At 40.7% G+C, this 19,969-nt stretch overlaps 1 long non-coding RNA gene across 1 annotated transcript; it reads left to right on the top strand.

Annotated features, from left to right (window-relative positions):
* The first annotated feature begins 6,623 nt into the window (after nucleotides 1–6,623).
* On the top strand, nucleotides 6,624–18,368 carry LOC150047587 (uncharacterized). The gene is made up of 2 exons (XR_016539215.1): nucleotides 6,624–7,311; nucleotides 18,155–18,368. It is a non-coding gene; the product is annotated as an uncharacterized LOC150047587 (long non-coding RNA).
* The last annotated feature ends 1,601 nt before the right edge of the window (nucleotides 18,369–19,969 follow it).

Raw genomic sequence — 19,969 nt, 5'->3', positions numbered from 1 at the left:
AAGTGAGCCCAGCCTTCTAAAAACAAGGTCTTAACATCAGGCACACTTCTGTGAGGAAGGCAGCCGTGGAGCAAAGATGGTGAATACTGGGTGAGATAATGGACTGCCTATGGCATGAAATTATCTCAGAAATATAGTTTGTATTTCAGTTTCTATTACAAGAATCTAGACATAAGACCAACAAACATTTACGTCAGGGGAGGTTGTAAAGTGGGACCAAGATGAAGAATTTTCTATGGATTTACTAGAAGCAGGAGCTGAGTTATCTAATACATAATATCAAATATATAGTATGTAATGTAACAGCAGAGAACTGAAAGCAAGTTCATACTTGAGTGTGTGAGCCATGTGAGGAGAGGGAAAGGAGCCCCCTGTGCATGGCTGATGTGTTTCCTTCCCATCCCGAAGCAATTTCTTCCCAGCAAAGCAGTGAACTATCAAGCAGGAACAGACAAACACTTCCCAGAATTAGCTCCATGTGGATGCAGTTATTTCCTAGAACCATTTGGAGTGTGTGTGCATTCACAGTCTATTCCATTTAAACTTAACTTTCAGAGTCTCTTTTCATAGTGAAGTAACTTCCTTTTGAATAACTATTATATGATGCAGTCTTTGAGCTATGTGTTTCCTGCTAGTGAGATACATCTTGCAAAATGATTCATTGTAAAGTTATTTGAGAATTACTAAATAAGAGGATAGTTTCCTTTGCTCATTTAAATTCACATGATACCTATTTGATATTATTCTTCATATTTGACAGCTTAGATGAAAGTTAAGGGAACTATAGATTTGTATAGAATTGTGGATATGAATCCATGTGAGTGTAACAGTTATAATGAACAGAATAGTTTTCAGTCATGAGACCTCCATCTATAAGAGTTCCTAAAAATCTTGAGTATGTATTAAGCATTTTTCTTTCCTTTTTTGTGGGTCACAGGGCTTGAACTCTGGGCCTAGGTGTTTTTCTTGAGCTCTTCAGCTCAAGGCTACCCCTTGGGCCACAACCCCACTTACTATTTTTTATTCTGGGAGGTGTTTGTCTGTTCCTTCTTGATAAGAGATAAGAGTCTCACAGTCTTTAGTGCCCGGGCTTGCTTTGAACTGTGATCCTCAGATTTCACCTTCCTGAATAGCTAGGATTACAGACGTGAGCCACCGCATCCCAAGAATCTTCTTGCTAACGATATATAAAAATCTTCCTTTAAGAATGCTATTAAAATTACATCAAATATTTTATTAACTCACAGTCCTCTCCTTAAGTTCAAGTCCATAGAGATTTAAAAAATTGGCTACAGTACAATACTTTTATAAGTTTCATCTTTTAATAAATGGTGCTAGACATACCAGTAAGTTTGTTTTGGACAAGTAACTGTGTACTTCATTATACTTTGTGAGCAATTAATATTTCTCCACAGTGAGATGATTAAAGGCGTTATGATTACTTAGTTTTGCTGTGGAAACAAATGTCTGCCTCTGTTTTGTTGAAATTTAAATTGCCTACTCTGAACCTTTGCTAGCCTAGAGATCCAGAACAGAACTCCCAAGCCAGTGCTTGCAGACCAACACTAGGTGGCAGTGTTGCCACGACAAACGCCGGCATCTCAGCCTTGCCTTCCCTCTCCTGTGTGCAAACAGAACTTGCCGCCCAAGTTCTTGTTTAAGGCCTGTACAGATTACTTTTCACTTCTCCAGGGTGATTTAAATATAACTGTAATAAACATCAAATACAGAGATTAAAATTCATTGTCAACATCTGCTATTCACTGAGAGGTGTGAACCATAACTCTTTATGAATCCTAAAGTTACAAAAAAAATAAAAGAAAATCATTTGAATAAAGAAGTGGCTGCTAGAATAGAACAAATGAGAAAATTCACTGATTTTTTTCAGGATCATAGACTCAATACCTACTTGAGACACAGTATGGAGGGTCCTCAAAAAACTCAAAGTAGGAAATGGAAAGACTTAGAAAAAATCATATTAAGTGAAGTAAGCCAGACTCAAAGGAACTTAGGCTCAATGGTTTCCCTCATTCGTCATAATCAGTAGAAACCTTGGTCTCTCCTAACAGAGATTTGCAATAGAGCAAAACCTTGATATATAAGGCCATATACTATGAAGCTAATTGAAAGGACCTCCAGGATATAGAAACAAAAGCCATAAAATGAATTATTGTTGTCCTTAAGGTACTATGTTATCTCTCAGCTCTTTTGCTGTCCCTTGGTTATCTCATATTGTTACAGTATGTCACTTTGTTATCTGATATGTCGGATATATTTGTATTTGGTTATTTGAAATTGGATAGGGAACGGGGGAAAACAAGATGGGGTGGTAGGGGGAGTGTAATGGGGACCAAGACATGTGAAAGGGTATCAGTGTATGTGAATTAATGCACCTTCTATCTGGCAAATATCATGTAACCCTTTTATTAATTACAATAAAAAGTATCAAAAAAAGAAGTGGCTGCTAGGAATAAATATCACGTTTTCTTTGCTCAGCATTTCAATCTGCAGGGCCAGATATGTGGACTCTTGCTTCCATTCCAAGCATTTGGGAAGAAAAGGCAGAGATTGGGTCCAAACCAAGAACCTGCCTCAGAAATCAACCAACCGAATGCCTCTATTGCTTTAGCATTGTAAAATATTATATAGAAATACTTTGGACAAACCTTTCTGAAAAAAAGTTGTCTTCTAGATTTTTATGGATTCTTAAGAACCCATTCTCAGGCTTTCTCTTTTCTTTTTAAATTAAAAAATGCTAAGGTATTGCCAAAAATGCTAAATATTACCAAAAAATTTACTGAATCTGAAATAAACATGAAGGTACCCAATAAGTGGATGGTTAGAGTGCAGTTCACATATTTGTGTAAAACAGGAAAATGGCAGGGTCATATAAAGAAAATGTTTAGAAATGTAAGACAAGGGAGAATATACAATTCTTTAAAGAATTCTGGAAATTTTAAGTAAAGCTGGAAAGAGGAATGGAGAAATAATATGGTTTCTAGACATTCACAAAGTGAGACCAGAGGAGAGGGTATTAGGGGAGGATCGCAAAGGCTCTGTAGCTGGGGTGTATGATCACATGAAATGATGTTTATTGAAATGAACTCCAAGAAATGGAAAAAAGAGACTTGTATTTGTTGTGTTGCTCCTTTTGTTGCTGGTTTTTTTTTTAAATTTCTGTGCTTTTTGTCTTATATGGAAGTTGATCTGCTTGGGGGAGGGGGAGGGCAGCACAGAAATGCAGGGACAAAGGAACAAATGCAGTGAGGTGCTCACTAGACATGATGTTGAAAATGAACGGTACAACTTGGGGGGCAGTGGGAGAGAAAAACTGGGAGAAAGAGAGGGAAGGGATGACATTTAAAAAGAAATTCCCTCTTCACCTGAACTTTATAACTATAACCCCTCTGTACATCATCACCTTTACAATAATCATTAACAAATGAAGGACATGATTCTTATGAAACCGTCAGACACCAAAGCCAAGATGGGCCACCCTCCCCTCAACACGAGCTTAGGGCCACGAGCAGGTGGAGGCCAAGGGAAAGCCTTGCCCAGAGCTCACAACAGCCGGAAGCAGAGAAGGGATGGTGGCTTGGAGCTCTTGGAACTCTTCCTGTCTAGGAAGGACCCCAGGTCCCAAGACAGGGCACCTCTGTTTCAATTCTGTCATTTTGTGCTGTCCATTAAGCTTCTGAGATTTGATTTTTTTTTTCCCTCTGTAGGACTGGAGACGATTACACTGTTTAGAATTGATGTGAGACTCCAATGAGAAAGTCTATATAAAGGCCAAACCCTGTTAGGCCCGGCTTGGGAGGGGGCGGCTGTCGGAATCGGTTGTGTGAGTTTTCATTCCCCATCCCCAAAGCTCCATGAAGAGTGATTTGGTGTTCCATGTGACATTGCTGAAAAGAGGAGGACACTTGTCAAGGCTGGACTTCTCGATGCGTTATTTCACTTGCAGAAGAGGAGTGTGGCCCACAAGCATGGATGATAACTAAACATCATGAGATAAGAGCTTGAAAGCTGGGGTGAGAATAAAATAATATCACCAGAGGAAAAGATTAATCACAGTGAATGAGGTAGCCTGGACGACTGTAACTTGAGCTCCCACGGTGTGGCTAAACAGTCTGAATGCTTCCCGCCTTCTCGTTCTCGGCTCCTCTCTGTCTTTTATCAGCTTCATCGGGCAGGAAAGTAAGTGGTTGTTGTGATCAGTATATTTCTTATATTAAGACCATCTGCCAGCTCAATTACTGCAGCTCATTCTCACAGTATGAGATTTCTCGCAGGAGTAATTCTATTGTAACACTTGCAAGAAATTATGTCAACATCCTAGGAGACCGAGGAGGAAGGAAATATTCCGAATGGCACCGTTGATATTGTAAAGAGGCTGGGTTCGTGCTGTCAATCTGTTTCTGTTGGTTTTACTTCTCAACTTCAGAACCCGGCTTTGAGTTTGACATCTTAAACTACACACTGTGCTTTTGCTTATTTGATTTCAACGAGATAATGCACTCACATAGTTAACGTTGAAAGAGCAGAATCACAAACGGAATATTTATGGGTAATATTATTTAACGAGTTAAGCAGTCTCAGAAATCAGAAATCAGGATGAGATAGTCTGTCTCTTCTACCCTTACTTACAGCATTTATTTCTATTAGCCTATGTTTCTTAGTCTCCTTCAGGACAGAATTAATATTCTGAGTTACAGCTGGGGTGCTAATTGTAAGGATGCCTTTACTTTGAACTAGAGATTTACATGGCATTGGTCCCCATATACAAATTTCAAATAATTAGAAACAGAAACATTCAACATTGATTTTGTGACTTGATGGTGAACATACACTGTGAAAAAAAGATGTTTGGGTAACATAAAAAGGGGAAACCTGATGGAAATTTTTATTCTTAAAAAGGGGTGCTAGTGACACGAACACCCCACAGGAAGCAAAGATGAGATGTTCAGAATGCAGTCGGGGGTTTAATTTAAAAATAAAGCCATCATTGCATATCTGGGCTCCTTGTAAATACGGAGGGTTTATCTTCACATATCTGAAAGCATTCTTAAAACACCAACACTCCAGTCTATTTATTTTCATTTTAATTTTGGCAAAACGTTGTCCTATTTTATTCTCTTTTCAAGGACATGAAATCTCCACATTTGTCTGTTGTGAAGTGTTCCGAGTCTTTCTTTTCCAATTTTAGATTTTAGCAGTAAGCAGTAAGAACCACAGGAGTTGAATGGGAATGTAAGTTCTGCAGTTCTGTATACTCATACCAGACCTGGGCTCTGAATGCAGCCTGTGCCCAGATTCAGGAGCAGGTTTCAGTGTGTTCCTTCAGGTAGGTGAGGATAAAAGGCAGACGACCTTGCTCTCTCTCCCTGGGCTGAGAGAAAGCTAGTTTACCATTCCTTAAGCCATTGCTGGGTTCAAAGCCCTGTATCTGATTATTCACTCTTTTCCTCACCTGGGATGAGATTCTCTGTGGGCAAAGGTTGGAAAAAATATTCCATCTGAGTAGAGATTTTATGGCTTTTTTTCCTGAATTTTCTTGAATTTTCTTGCTGTTCCAGTTTTCATTAGGGAGCAAAGAATATCTTATACCAAGTCCGCTGAGCAAACGCTTTATTCCATGGACAAGAAAGCTGATGGGGAGAGAGGTCATAATTCTGTGCCTCCTTTCTTTTTATTAAAGTGTCCAAAGTGAATGTGTTTAGTTTAATATTTATTTCGTGAGGGTCAGCTCTGACTGCAAAGGTTGACGGAGGTGGTCTTGTGGCTCTGCCCTGGGCTAAGATCCAAACGCCATTGAAATAATTAGAATCTACAGTTGGGAAAAGAGGAAGAGATGGCTTCCTTCCTTTACTGCAATGGCTGGCCTCAATTGTAAGAGAGAAAAACAGTACATGACTGCTTTTTGGAGCGATTTTAAGAAAATCTCTTAGGGAGTATAAATATATGTATGTATGTACATGTATATGTATATATATATATATACAAACTTTACAAAAATTTTATGTCTTGAACCAGTAAGAAAATTGATTTTTAAAGAACACAGTAAGGATATATTTTCAGGATAAGTATGTGTGAATATTTTTATAAATGGTGATATATATATATATATATGAGATTGTTGGTTAACAGTAATGATGAAAACCAAAAAATGAGAAATATCCTGAAAGTGGGTGAGGTTTGAAAGGTTTCCACTCTATTCATGGGTACCAGGAAGGGTAGGAATATTCCAGGAACCCAGTGAAGAAGGACTTTGCACAGAGACAAACTCCAATGAGTCCAGGACTCCAGTGGCCTCAGATTCGTCACCAAAGGCTGTGCCTTTTGAATCATCATTGCTATGGCTTCAAACAGGTGAGGCCACAAAGACCTTATTTATTTCTTTTAAATGGTAACAGATAACCACCTGTCATCCTAGCTACTCCGGAGGCTGAGATCTGAGGATCATGGTTCAAAGCCAGCCTGGGCACAAAAGGACCTGAGACTTTTATCTCCAATTAATCTCTAGAAAATGGGAAGTGGGGCTTGCTTGGCTCAAGGGTAGTATGGTAGCCCTGAGTTGAAGAGCTCAGGGACACCGCCCTGGCTGAGTTTAAGCCCCAGGACCCACCCAATTATGATAGCAGATGAGGAAACAATGGGATTGTTTGCAAAGCACTCGGGAAAGAGAGGCATCTGTCTATCCGCCCCTCTCCAAATGCCCTGAAGATAGAGGTGTGCCGTGTCCATTAAGAAGGCCCGCATTTGCCAGCAGAGGAATGTGTGAAGTTATCCTCCACCCTTCTGATCTCCTCCAGGGCGAGCTGCTAGCTTGGATACTGATAGGGTTGATGGATGGTCACCAGAGTACAAGACGCTGGTATTGTCACCTTTCTAACCATGTTGGGCTCCTGCATGCGTGTATATTGTTTGTGTGTTTGGATTTTTCCATCTCTTCAGCTTTCAGGGGCGGGCTGTGAATCTGTGTGCACCCACAGGCGTGCGTACAATGAAAGGACAGAGAGGACCTGGGATCGCAGCTCCGGGGTAGAGGACTTGCTCACTAAGTGTGAAGCTGGGTTTGTTTGATTTCCTGAACTTGAAAAAAAAAAAAAACAAGTGAATGAGAAGACTCAAAGTCAATGCACTATCCATCTCCTTTTTGAATCATGCCAGCTCCATTTTCTCTCCACCATTGGTGCAATTATGTCGAAAGCTCTAGAACCCCAAGAAGAAGACACAGTGGTCACGCACAGGGAAGGTGAGAATGAATGGCGCTGAAGCAGAGAATCCCCGCGGAGGCCAATAACAGAAAAGGTAAATAGAATGGAAGGTAACTAAGTGGATGGGCTATTATGGCAGTAAGGATGGAGAAAAGAACATGGATGATGGTGAGAACACTAAGATGAGGAGCATTTGAAGGAAACCAGGGCTCTAACTCGTCACCAGAGTAGGTCCCCATCTTCAAAAACAATGGCAGTGGAACACAACTACAGACCCTACCACACACCTGCACGAGGTCTCAGAGGACTAAACACCCCTCTCAAAACTCTGCAGTAGCCTGGATACCAGTGCAAAACTCCAAGAAAACACACAGCCTCTTCACAAGGGAAGTCTTTTACAGCAGAAGTTTTCAAGATCTTAGTGAAAAAGATTTCTCCCCCTCTAGGCCGGCTGTGCTGCAAGGTTTCTCAGTCTGTTGGAATGTATTGCTCTTTTCAACTCCAAATCGCTGTAAATGTTGTGACATGACTAAAAATGTGTGTGCCTCTCTTTCATCTAGCCCCAAAGCATTTTTTTTCTTTGTAATTTGACCATACACTTTTGGAGAGTATGTTACTGTTCTCCTTAGCGTAGCCTGTTTACAGTTTTTTTCCCCCCCTTGGTTTGAGGAAAATGTCTTGGAGATTTGCTGTCATGTAGCTCAAATGCTGCACCAGCGGGTTGTAGAGAAACAGCTAGCTAAATAAGCTTGCTTGAATCCAACAAATTTTAATTTAAGAAAAAATATGGGCAATGTCGCATGTTAACCAAATCCTGAAATGCTAAAACGGCTATGTCCATTTCTTGCCTGTGGAAATGGGAAAGGTGGATTAGTAATTAGCAGAGTCAATAACAGTAGCTTGAGATCATCTCGGACAAGGTATAGTACACAGGTATGCAAGGACAGGCTGTTCTCTGTATTTCTGCCTTGGTGAGGTTGTGGCCACTGAGAGCGAATATATACCTTGGCTGTATCACTCACCAGGGTGTGAACAAAGGCCCCCACTGGAGAGGCAGGTGTAGTGAGGAGAGCCATTCTTCCTGAGTTTGGACACTGCTCAATTGGATGAAGAACTGGAGAATATTCTTGGACTTGAATTTGAAGACACAATGGCCCACACCCCTCTGCCTTCCTTTCCTTTTCACTGATGTTGCTTTCTTGGTGCTTGGTCCTCACCCAGAGGACGTAGAAGAGGCTAACTCTGCCTCGTTCCCTCAAGGATAGATCTACACACTTGACTCATGTCCTCTCTTACCCTCCTTTAATCGGAATTCCTGGAGGTGGGTGAGAGAGAGATATGCTTCTAGAAGGTGCCGTGGTACTCAAAAACGTATCTTCCAAACTCATCACTTTTGAAAGCCAGGCAATGTGTCTTGTCATTCTTTCCTGGGATGATACTCTATTCAAAGGATGAGCAGTGACTTCTTAAGTGTTTGTTTGGTAGAAGCATCTCACTATTTTAAACTATGTGTTGACAAAAGCAAAAAAAAATTTGAAAATCACTGTCTAGAAGAGTGGAGTCACACAGTAGGGAATCCTATTTTCTACAAAAAAAGTCACAATCTCTTTTTTTCCAGTTACACCCAAAATTTCTAGTTAGAGTGTCATCCTTCTTGAGAGTTTTATCTATTTGCATTAGCCTTGTTGGAAATATTAGAAAACTTAGAGTATATAAGAGCCCAATTTAAAAATAGACATTTAATCACAATAAATGTTGCCTATAAGCTCTGTTTCTTTGTAATAGTTTGATAAAAAGGTATAATCCACTTCAATAGCTGAAAAGAAAGAAAAAAGGGCGTCTGGAGTGAGTGGAGTACAGACCTGCTTGTACATGTGTAAAAGTTCTGTGTGAAAAAGTTTCTTGGCCAAAGGAGAGAATAAAAGTACTTTCTTAAACATCCCTTTCTTCATTTAGTTTTTCATTTGTAGCTCTAATACCAGAAGCCAGATTGCTTGTGGGTATTGAAATCTCAATTTCTGCCACAGATTCAGTGGTAAATATACCAATTGTTAAACTCTGGAGAGAAAATACCAGTTGAGCTTTGTCAAAGTTTGAATAAAAGATGTTCTCTAATATTGGTGAGCTTTTGCCTTAATGAGTTAGGTAAAGAATTTTTCCCCAATAATAAGATCAAAATAGCAATCAGAGTAGAAAAATAGGTTTTAAATATTTAATTATAGGGCATACAAGCACTAAGTTCTTGATTTTCCCTACATACAAAGGACAAAACCAAAACCACCCAAGACAGTTTGTATTGATTTGAGATACATCAGTATATCAATGCAAATATTATGAGCAATCAGATATCAAAATAAAAAGTGGAATTTCTCAGCACAGTATGAGATATAAATATTTCTTTTTCTCCCACAGTCAGAGATTCTTTCACTGGAACGTGAGGAATGTGTATACTTCAGTTTCAAACGTGTCTAGCAGAACGGCTCTGGGAACAAACGCTTAGTTTGAAGCTCAGTTCTGCATTTTTCTAACTTTGAAACATTGATGTTGTCTAATGTCTTGATGCCTTAGCCTTTCTCAACACCATTTATGCATTTCTTCCAAACATTAAATGGTAGCTATTGATATAATTATTGTCCTAGAAAGAATTTCAAGATGAACTAGCTCATCTCTTCATTTTATGCAGTTCAGATCCAAGATTCAGAGAATTAATTGCTTAGTTCAGAGCTGGGAAGAGTCTGGTTTTCTGAGCCTCTGACATTTTCCTTCGCACTCTCGCATTGTCCTTGCTGATATCTTAAACATTTATTAGAACTTCTCCTTCAGTGTCTACATTTATGCCAAACTTTCCTAATTCTTTTTTTCATATATTTTTTATTGTAATTAATAGAAGGGGTACATTATATCCACCAGGTAGAAGGTGCATTACTTCACAAACATTGATACCCTTTCTCATGTTTTGGTCCCCATTTCCCTCCTCCCACTCTGCCCCTCATCTTGTCCTTTCCTAATTCTTAACTGAGTACAATGGTTAGCCTTGGGTGCATTCCTTATTTGTTGTCATCTGATAAGATCTCACAGACATAATCAGTGGTCCTTCTTTGAACTACAACTCAGACCATTCTGTACTCTGGAGTTTAGTAAGTCCCACTACCTAATGTTTCTCCATAACTTTTAACATAAGGTCAAGTAACTGTAAAGTTATAGGGAAATAATACCCCAGGAGTTAGATATCTGTATTTTAAGATAGTGAACTTTAAAAGAGTGATGTAAATAGGACTTAAATGCCAATGTTAGCGCTCATTAAAACAAAAATTGTATGACTTATTTTGAATCATCCATATGTTCAAGTGATCAAATTATCTTCAAAACTCTTTTGAGAAAATTACAAATTTATAGAAAGATAGCAAGTTTTTTTTACTAATTTAATTTCTTAGTTACTCTTAGAAAGAATACATGAGAAGTAGAAAAGTAGATGTTAGACCAACAATGGATAAGGCATACAAAATTTAATAATAGAAATGTATTGATCATAATAGGAAATTAATTAATCATGATGTATCAACTAGATAACTAAATTTTTCAGCAGGTGATTTTATTTTGTGTAAGCACCTTGTTCATACAAGTAGTTAATAAGCTGGTTTCCTTAAAGAACTATCATGAATATTGAGTCTGAAGTGAAACAGTAACTCAAATTTAGGTTTCCTGTTTTTCTAAAGGTAAAATGACCCAGAAATCCTGTAATTGAATGCCTGGTTCAATGGTAATACACTACGTAAACTGCTTTAAATGTTTCTTACATAGTCTCCTCAGAACCGATTTCCTTTTTACCCTTTTAGTTCTAGAATAGTGAAAGCAGTCACAAGGCACCCATTGGAGTGATACAGGAGGAACTTAATGCCATTCTTGAAACCAAGAGGTCAGACCATTGCAGGCTCAGTGGAGACTTACACTGGGACTTGCCCTTGACTGAGATTTCATCATGCGTCATACACTGACATGGCAAGTCGTGGTGTGTCATAATATGGAGACTTGCTCTGCTATGGCAGCCCTGTGCAGTCTGCCTTGTCTTCATGCCACTCCCTTATCTACAGAAGCCTGTCCACACACTGATCTTACCATCTGCCCAACGGCTGGAGGAGGAGTTTTCACTTCCCCCAAGCACATAGACCTTCCTGCAGCCTCTACACGAGATTCTGACAAGCCCATCTGGGATGTACTTTTCTTTAAAAAGAAATTGAGCTGAGGAATACAGAAGAAAAATTCAAAGGATCAGTGGAGACAGAGGCAAAGATGACTTACAAAGTGCTGGTGTGTCTAAGGTTAGGGCCGGAGAGACGAGCCAGTGTGAAACCCTCCTCCACGAGCGATGGGACTGAGTGCTGCACGAGACTGCACTTTCCACGCCATCCTTCCAGGCCATACAATGATCTTCTGCCCATATTTATGAAGCCAATGGGGTTTAAGTGCAGCGCTGACACTGTGAATTGTAGCTTTAGTATCGTGGATTAGCTGCTAGATTTCAAGAACCTTTTAAACCAAATAGTGGAGTTAGTACCAGCAGGCATTTACAGCCCAAGGAATATTTTCACGTAAGTGATGAAGACTTATTGGAAACTACGTTTGTGAATCCAGTGAACCCACGGACTCACGTGAAGTAGATTTTACATGAAGTGCAGCAGCACAGCTGGTTTGCCAGTCTCTGCTGGTTTTTTTTTGTTTGGATCCAGAGTCAAACCCTTTCTGTTAATTTGCGATCTGTGATGGTACACAGGATAACTCAAGGTCATTCATGGAGGTACTTGGGACAAGGTCATTTGTGGTGCTACACAAGACAACTCAAGGTCATTCGTGGTGGTAGCATGACACCTCATGGTCTCTGTGTTCTGTCCAGGGTTCAAATATCACGACGCTGGTACTTACTGGGTATGCAGTGGCAGGGGAAGGACATATACCGTGTATAATATATCTCCTTCTTTTAAAGACAGACTATGCCAACATATGCCAATGTCATTACCAACACCTAAGTGAGAAGAGAAGAGCCACAGCCACTCTGCAAAGAGCCTGGCAAGCCAGCTTACTATGAACAGTATAATGTCACCAGGTCACCTCATGTTTTATGTTGTAACGTATTGCTTCAATGCGTATCACCTAAGACTTAAACATCATCATTATTTATAGAAAGTGTTTGTAACAGTTTATGGGAAAAGCAGATTTTACATATGCTTAGGACATCAGCTATCGTACATCTTCTCTGTACTTGACAAAAAGATCCAATGTGAATGTAAACAGTATTTAATCATCCATATTTTCCCTACAGTGACACAGCATGGGCTTTGAAGACTCTGTTTTAGAAATTCAGCATCTGCCCAGAAATCAGATAAAAAAACAACTAACAAATTTAAAGTCTCTGTCTTGATATTGATTTAGGTCTTTATAAAAGTCTGTTGGGGTTTGGTTTGACCGTCTTTGAGACCCCAACCTGTCTTCCAAACTCAGGCTGAAAATGTTCTACCCAATGCCTCATTTTCAGAAAAGAATGGGTGGCGAGGGATCCTTACACTTCAAGCCGACGTGTCCAGTCTGGCGATCTCGTGTCCCCAGCGAGGCAGGCGCCTTGACAACCCTGCCAGCACTTCATTTTCATTACTGAGCCAGACACGGGCGTCATCACACACAAGCCTTCTGACACTTCTGACTGTGGAGACGGTGTCTCCTATATGGCTACACAAGGACGGAGCTCTTCGATCTTCTTGCGCACTCTTGTTATGGCTTTCCTGTGCAGATATATATATATATATATACATATATATGTATATGTTTGCTAATGTTTTCCCCCTTTTTTAATAGGTGAGGCAGCTGACAACTGAATTAGTGCACTCTCCTTAGTATGCCAGTGGCTCATGACAATAGCCTGGGGGAGAGATATAGATAAGTGGGAAGTTGCCTCACTGTTGTGATATATTTTTTCATACAGTTAATAAGGCAATTGAAATGACATCCTGTCACAGTGGTAGAACACAGGCAGATCCTGACTTCTCTCGTGCCACCACGAGGAGGAGATGCATTTTGTATAAGAAAAAAGAAAAGAATGGCTAAAAGGGATGAATGTATACGTGCAGTAGTTCACAGGTGTGAATGTCCCTCCGTGGAATTTGGTATTAGCAGCATACGTAGGGTCATGAAAAAGCCATCTCTGGTCTGTGTGGACAAGTCTCAATGCTAGGATTGTGGACACGCAAGGAGATACAGGAATTGTGAGACCTGAAGGTGACTGCCTCTTCCTGGCACTGTTAGCTAGAATTACATCTACCCTCCTTCAGCAACTTCCTGTGTTTCCTAAGGAACTCTGAGTTGAATGCCTCGAAAGTTTTTAATGGTCCGAGGCCTCGCAGGCTTGATTTCTGGAGATTGCCAGTCTATTATATCCAGCTGAGAAGGATGCTTGGGGAAGTTCTTTTTCCTCTTCATTTCTCTCTCTCTCTCTCTCTCTCTCTCTTTCTCTCTCTCTCTCTCTCTCTCTCTCTCTCTCTCTCTCTCTCTCTCTCTCTCTCTCTCTCTCTCTCTCTCTCTCTCTCTAACAGTTAGCTTGCTGTTCACACGAATTCATTTGGTGCTCACATTTCTCGGCACAGCGCCTCACCCACGGATGAAACAAATGCTTGCCTTCCTAAGGCACCAATGTGCCCTGCATTAACGTTCTCATTGCGCAACCAGTCTGTGATGCCTTTAGAAATGCGTCATTTAATTGGGCACAACAGCCACCTTTTACTCTAAATGTAGACTCCCTGGCAATGGGGATTCACATTTGCCAGTGGAAAGATGTGCAAACACCCTCCTGGTGGTGGCATTCTGCAAAGGGTCCACCTAGAAGGTACAACACTGGGGAAGGAGGGTAGACAGCAGAAACATCATACCCTATTAGCACGGTTCACACATTTGAAAGTAGAGAGCAGAGCAGAGGTTCAGTACCCCAGCTGTGGGGGGAAAATCTAGCCTGTCTGGTCAGTCACAATTCTTTAAAATTTGGCCACAAGCTGGGCATGGTGGCTCATGCCTATACTCCAAGCTTTTCAGGAGGCTGAGATTCCATGAGGATAGTTCAAAGCTAGCCCAGTAGGGAAGTCCTTGAGATGCCAGTTAACCACCCAAAACCAGAAGTGCCATAGTGGTGCACATGAAAGAGAGCTAGCCTTGAGCAAAGCAACAAAGCTCCCAGTCCCTGAATTCAAGCCCCTGGACCACACACACACACACACACACGCACGCACGCACGCACGCACGCACACATTCTGCTACAATAAATACCAGAAAAAATTGATCTTGTTCTTTATGTTAAAACTTGTTAGCATTAAATGCTAAATAGGGAGTCGAATAGCAGTAAACTATTTCTTGAAACCCTGGGGGCTGGTGCAGAAGCTTTGGCAAAGCACTTTCTATAGAACAGTTCATGGGATCTTATGGTTCCAAGTCATTAAAACGGCCGTGGATGATACAATTTGTCCAAGTGTCTCTTAACTTTGTCTCACTTGACATTTCTGGTCATTTTCATTTCATGCAGGTACTGATATCATTTCTCCGATATTGTTTTACCTCGGTACTGATATGATGGATGGGCCACTTTCTTATCCACAGGGTGCCCCTGCATGCACGCATCAAATGAAGACCATGCATGTAAATATTGATCATTCCTGTGAAGTTCTCACTGTTCTAGCCTCCATCGAAGGAGTTTCGTTAAAAAAAAGGAAAGTCAGGATTACTAATATCATATGGAACTGGAAATATCAACCGGAAAGTAGTCAACAAATTCCCTTTTCAAAGAGTTACTGACTGAGCCATAAGGCTTCTCAGTGGCTCTTCAGGATTTAGGTTGACAAAAGAGGAGCAGAGCTCTGCACTGTGCCGTTCTCTCGGAGGAACCTTCCTGGCTCCTGACCCCTTCCTTCCGCTGCAGTGGTGCAATTCTTTGTTTGTTGTTTCTCTGCTTGTCTTTCTTGTGTTCACTTGTTTTCATTTCTCTAATCCCGCTGATCCACGCAGGTGACCAAACTTTCATCCCTAATCTGCAGCATCCAAATTAAAGGAAAGGTTTATGGATTCTAGGATTTTCTGGGCACTTCAGATAAATCCTTGCTGGGTCCCTCATGAATGGATTAAACCGCAAGTGGAAGATGAAGTTAAATTGATCCCCAATCAATGTTCCATGAAGCACTGAGCTGCAATACCTGCCTGTCAACATGCAAACAATGTACATTTTCCCCCAGGTTGGAAACAAATCTTTATTATATCCAACTTTTGTGCCTCATGCGACTGGATCACAAGTTAGTTTTTCCTATGGCATACAAGAATCATGAGAGTAATTTGCCCTTCGTTAGGTGACAAACAGCTTTTAGATTCCATCAGAGTTCGATTTCTTGTTGCGTTCCTTCAACGACATGTTCTGAACTGCTACACACGACTCTGTGTAACTTTAAGAACAAATATCTCTTTTTCACGGGAAAAATTCTTTATGTCTTTAAAGCGAAAAAAAAAAACAGAGAAAAGAAATAACTGCACTTTTTTCTTCCCAGTCACATTAAACAGAAAGGTTAAGCTCCCACTGACAGGAAAGATGTATTTGCAAGTGATTAGTTATATTTCTATCAGAGTGCTCGTCTGTGTTCTGCCTTTGATGTTTAAACAAAGCTCCCGAACACACTGGGTTGTATGCTCTGATGTTGATTTATAGGTAGAACTGAATTGCAAACACTAAGCCAGTAGGTAGGCTTTAATAAAAGGCACAGACTTTCCCCCTGCTGGTTAGTGTGTGACGAAGGGATATTGTTCTAGGGCCTCAATCTGTCGAGACAGGTGTACAGGGGAACTATCCTTTGGGCACAAAGACCCAAGCTATCCGTAGGGGCCACGTTCTTCTGTACTGGAAAGGCTAGGTTGGAAACCCTTGGCAGAAATACCGCATTAAAAGAAAAAACAAAACCAAGCCTGCTTTCTGTGTAACGACAATGCTGGTACACTTTTGATTGTGTGGGGGGGGATGACAGATCATCAGGCAGTGGGTTGGCAGGTGAGAGTCTGGGCAGGCTGTCCCAGTCCTGAGGTGCATCAGAAGAGTGTGACGAGAGCATCCTCCCTCCAGGCCTCCCCTGGGCTCCCCCGATGGGCACTTGGCAGTGGCCTTGAGGAAGGACACCCAGGCGACCCAGTCCACTCTCTTGGCGCAGCCTGGAAAGGAGAGATTGTAAATGTGATAGAAATGGCTGGCACAAAGAGAGGCATCCCCTCAGCTAATGACATGAGGGCACTCACACACCTCCTCTGTGGACCTCAGGCCCTCAGCACCCAGGGGCCCCTCGGGACCCCACGCCATCTGAAAAGTGGGGGATTCATCCCACAAATTGTGATTGCCAGAAATCCAGCATCCCCCGAGTTAGCCCAGAAGTGCACGGGCATAAATACAGACCCAGTGCTGCAAAATCCCACCAGGGACTCCAGCGAGAGCTCAGATTTAGTATTTTACTTAAATAATAGTAATAATAACATTATAGTAAAATAGCTTCGTGTTTGGAGGAGCCCATCAAAGACTTCTAAAAGACCAGCAGTATTTTCCACTTCTAAAGAGTAGTTGCTAACTAAAAAGTGACTTAGCCATCCAAAGTATTGTTATCCTGAATATCTCACTATCTAGGCTTATTCCAACTAAAGTATGTTTCCATAGTGATTACCTCCTCCTTCTCCTCCTCTTCCTCCTCCTCCTCTTCCTCCTCCTCCTCTTCCTCCTCCTCCTCCTCTTCCTCTTCCTCCTCCTCCTCTCCTTTCTACCCTCCCTCTTCTTCCACTTTCTCTTCTTATTCTCCTTCACCAAGAAATTCAGACAGACTTGACCATATCTATATTTTTTGCCATGCAATATATGATGATTTTTCCCGTCAAATAAATTGTTTGTCACTGGGTCTCTATTCCAGTAAATAATGTATCACTCAAGCCATAAGTTTAGGATTAACTTTTGCTTTTCTCCATCATCTGAATGCTTCCCTGCTCTCTTGTCTGCTTCCATTGTTATCTCAGGCTGTCAACATGTTTGGCTGGATTTTGTAGTGCTGTTTAGGTCATTACTCAAAATTCTGCCTCAGTCCCTGCCAGGACCTCCTCCATGCTGTACTTCAGTGATGTATCTGACCCACTTTGCTGACACTTTCACAGCTCCTTAGTGACTAGAAAATAAAGCACCACCAGTGGCCCTCAGCAAGCTTTTCAACATCCCTTAATGCTTACGTTAACCACAAGCACTCCAACAACACCAGTTTTCTCTCTCTCTCTCTCTCTCTCTCTCTCTCTCTCTCTCTCTCTCTCTCTCTCTCTCTCTCTCTCTCTCTCTCTCTCCACTAGTCGCTGTTCATTAATGGCACATTACAATTATTCATTTTTTTAAAGAAAGGAAACTCTACTTTCAGTGAGTTTTGCTTATAGCTCATATGCCAGATCAATTTTCTTCCATTTTGTTAAGACATTAACAACATGCTCATATTTTTTCTTTAATCTCTCTGGCTACTCAAAGAAATACGACAATCTCCTATGTGTAGAAACATTCACAAATTTATTTGGTAGTTTGGTTACTGCAGTATTTTTTAATCTGTTCTTATTCATGTCCTCTGATTCAAAATACGTCTGCTGATTTGAGCCTAATTCCTGACATACAGTGCCATGAAAATTGGATATATGAAGGTTTGGCTTAAAAAATAGTTCCAAATGATTCATTCACATATATAGGTGATCTCCTTCTTCAAAATTTCCTTTAAAAAATACCACCCTGGTCTTATTTCCCAAATAGTCATTTTACGACATGTAGTTGAAATATAACCCACTTTGACTGAGATTTAAGGCTATATCACGTTCCCTAGAACCCCAGTCAAATTCCTATGTTTTGATTTTCCATTTTGCAGGTGGGAGAGGATGACTGGATCGAGCTGCACTGGACTCAATAGCTGACATGTCGAAATGAGCCCGTCTATACCACCATTCAACAGTTTACACAACAGACTTCAAAACCGTTCTTTTCTTAGAGTTCTTCATGACATCAAGCAACATGAACAAATAAGTTGGAGTAGATATGACTTCCTAGTTCTGTTTTTACAAATATATTAGTTGGGATCTGAAGGCAAAACCAGTAATGTGTACACATGTGCGGGCGCCCGTCACACAAACAGAATGGGATTCTGTTCTTATGTTGCCTTGTGAGGATGAGCTATGCGAGGCCTGGAGAAATTAAGGAGTAGGTGGTTCACAAAGGCAGGATGGAAACCCCAGAAGAAATGGGTGACACAATCCAGAGCTAAAATTCTTCCCCCTTTAGAAAGCCTCAGGATTCAGGGCTTTCAAGTGACGGCATCAGGCCGGAAGAGATTACATTTTCCTTATGAAACCAACTAATCATGGGAATCATTTACATCTTGATTCTAGTATGCAGCTACCCCTAGCATGTGAGGGGGCCTGGGTGAGGTGAGCTGCATGAAGTGAAATAGAAGACCAACCAACACACGGAGGACGCCTTTCTTCAGAGCCACACAAGAGACAACTGCATTTCGGGTCTTATGCAAAAGAGAAACGTGAGTGGCTCACAACTCACTAAACATCAAGAGCTCTTACCATTTGAAAGTATAAATAATAACATCCTTCATTTATACATACTTATGTATAAGTTGATACTCAAATTTATGATTTTATCATATGCTCTGCAAAAAAACCCAAAAAACAAAAACATCAGTATGGGAGTCTATTTTCTGGCTGGTTCAATAACAATCTTCTTTTTACCAGTAACACCCTAAAGGCAACATTGGTAACGAGGAGGAAGAGAATAAAATAGCAATCGGGGAATTGATATTTTAAAATATACAAATATAAAATTACAGTCGGGGATCTGGCTTCACCCCAGTGATATGATCACGTCAAAATTCTTCTAAATTTTCCTGAATTAATTGTGTCATCTTCACTGACCTCACTTCCTGAGATAGTGTCGAAAACTTCCCACATATTACTGAATCCAAACATCCGTCGCAATTCAAAGTTAATTTTACAATCCTAAAGCCTGAGCTAATATTTTCTCACTTCACTCTGACATTACTGGAGCAGTACTTTTCCCCTGTCAATTCTGAAATATAAAATGAGCAACCCGCTTTTTTTCTTAATCTAGTTAGAAGAATGAACTTTAGAGTTCTAAAATGCACCAAAGAAATTGAGTCAGGCAGGGGAAAAAAAATAATGAGAAAGTTAGGATGCCTCCGTGAGCAGGCAGACTCATTTTATGTGGAGGGTTCCCTCAAGCGACTAAATGGAGCCCAAACAAGTCTATCTCTCTGAAACTCGCCTTCCCCGCCATTCCGCCGCCAAATACATTGTAATAATATCATAAAACAGCTTGAGACGAAGAAGGATTCTGATTGACTGTTCAACATTCCAAAAGGGTAGATTAATATCTGTGAATCTCACAGCTGAAGCATTTTAATGCAAACTTGCAATTTATGGGGAATGGAATCTGTCCGCCAAAATCATTTATTTATATATAGAAAATGGGGCAGGGGGGAGGGAATAGACATTTCATAATAGCAATGAGTCCAAGCGATGCTGTTATCATGAGCTAATCACGTCCCATGGGCACGATGGCACTCGGCTGTGTCCCCTGCCTTGCCTTGCTCTGGAGAAATGATTATCTCATGATAATAACCCTTATCGTGGCTTAGTGGGTAATAAAAAATACACTT

The sequence above is a fragment of the Megascapheus bottae genome, chromosome 22, assembly GCF_031878675.1.
Source record: "Megascapheus bottae isolate mThoBot1 chromosome 22, mThoBot2.hap1, whole genome shotgun sequence".
NCBI classification, from domain to species: Eukaryota; Metazoa; Chordata; class Mammalia; order Rodentia; family Geomyidae; genus Megascapheus; species Megascapheus bottae.
The sequence above is the reverse complement of the archived record's forward strand: the minus strand, read 5'-3'. Positions and strand labels throughout refer to the sequence as shown.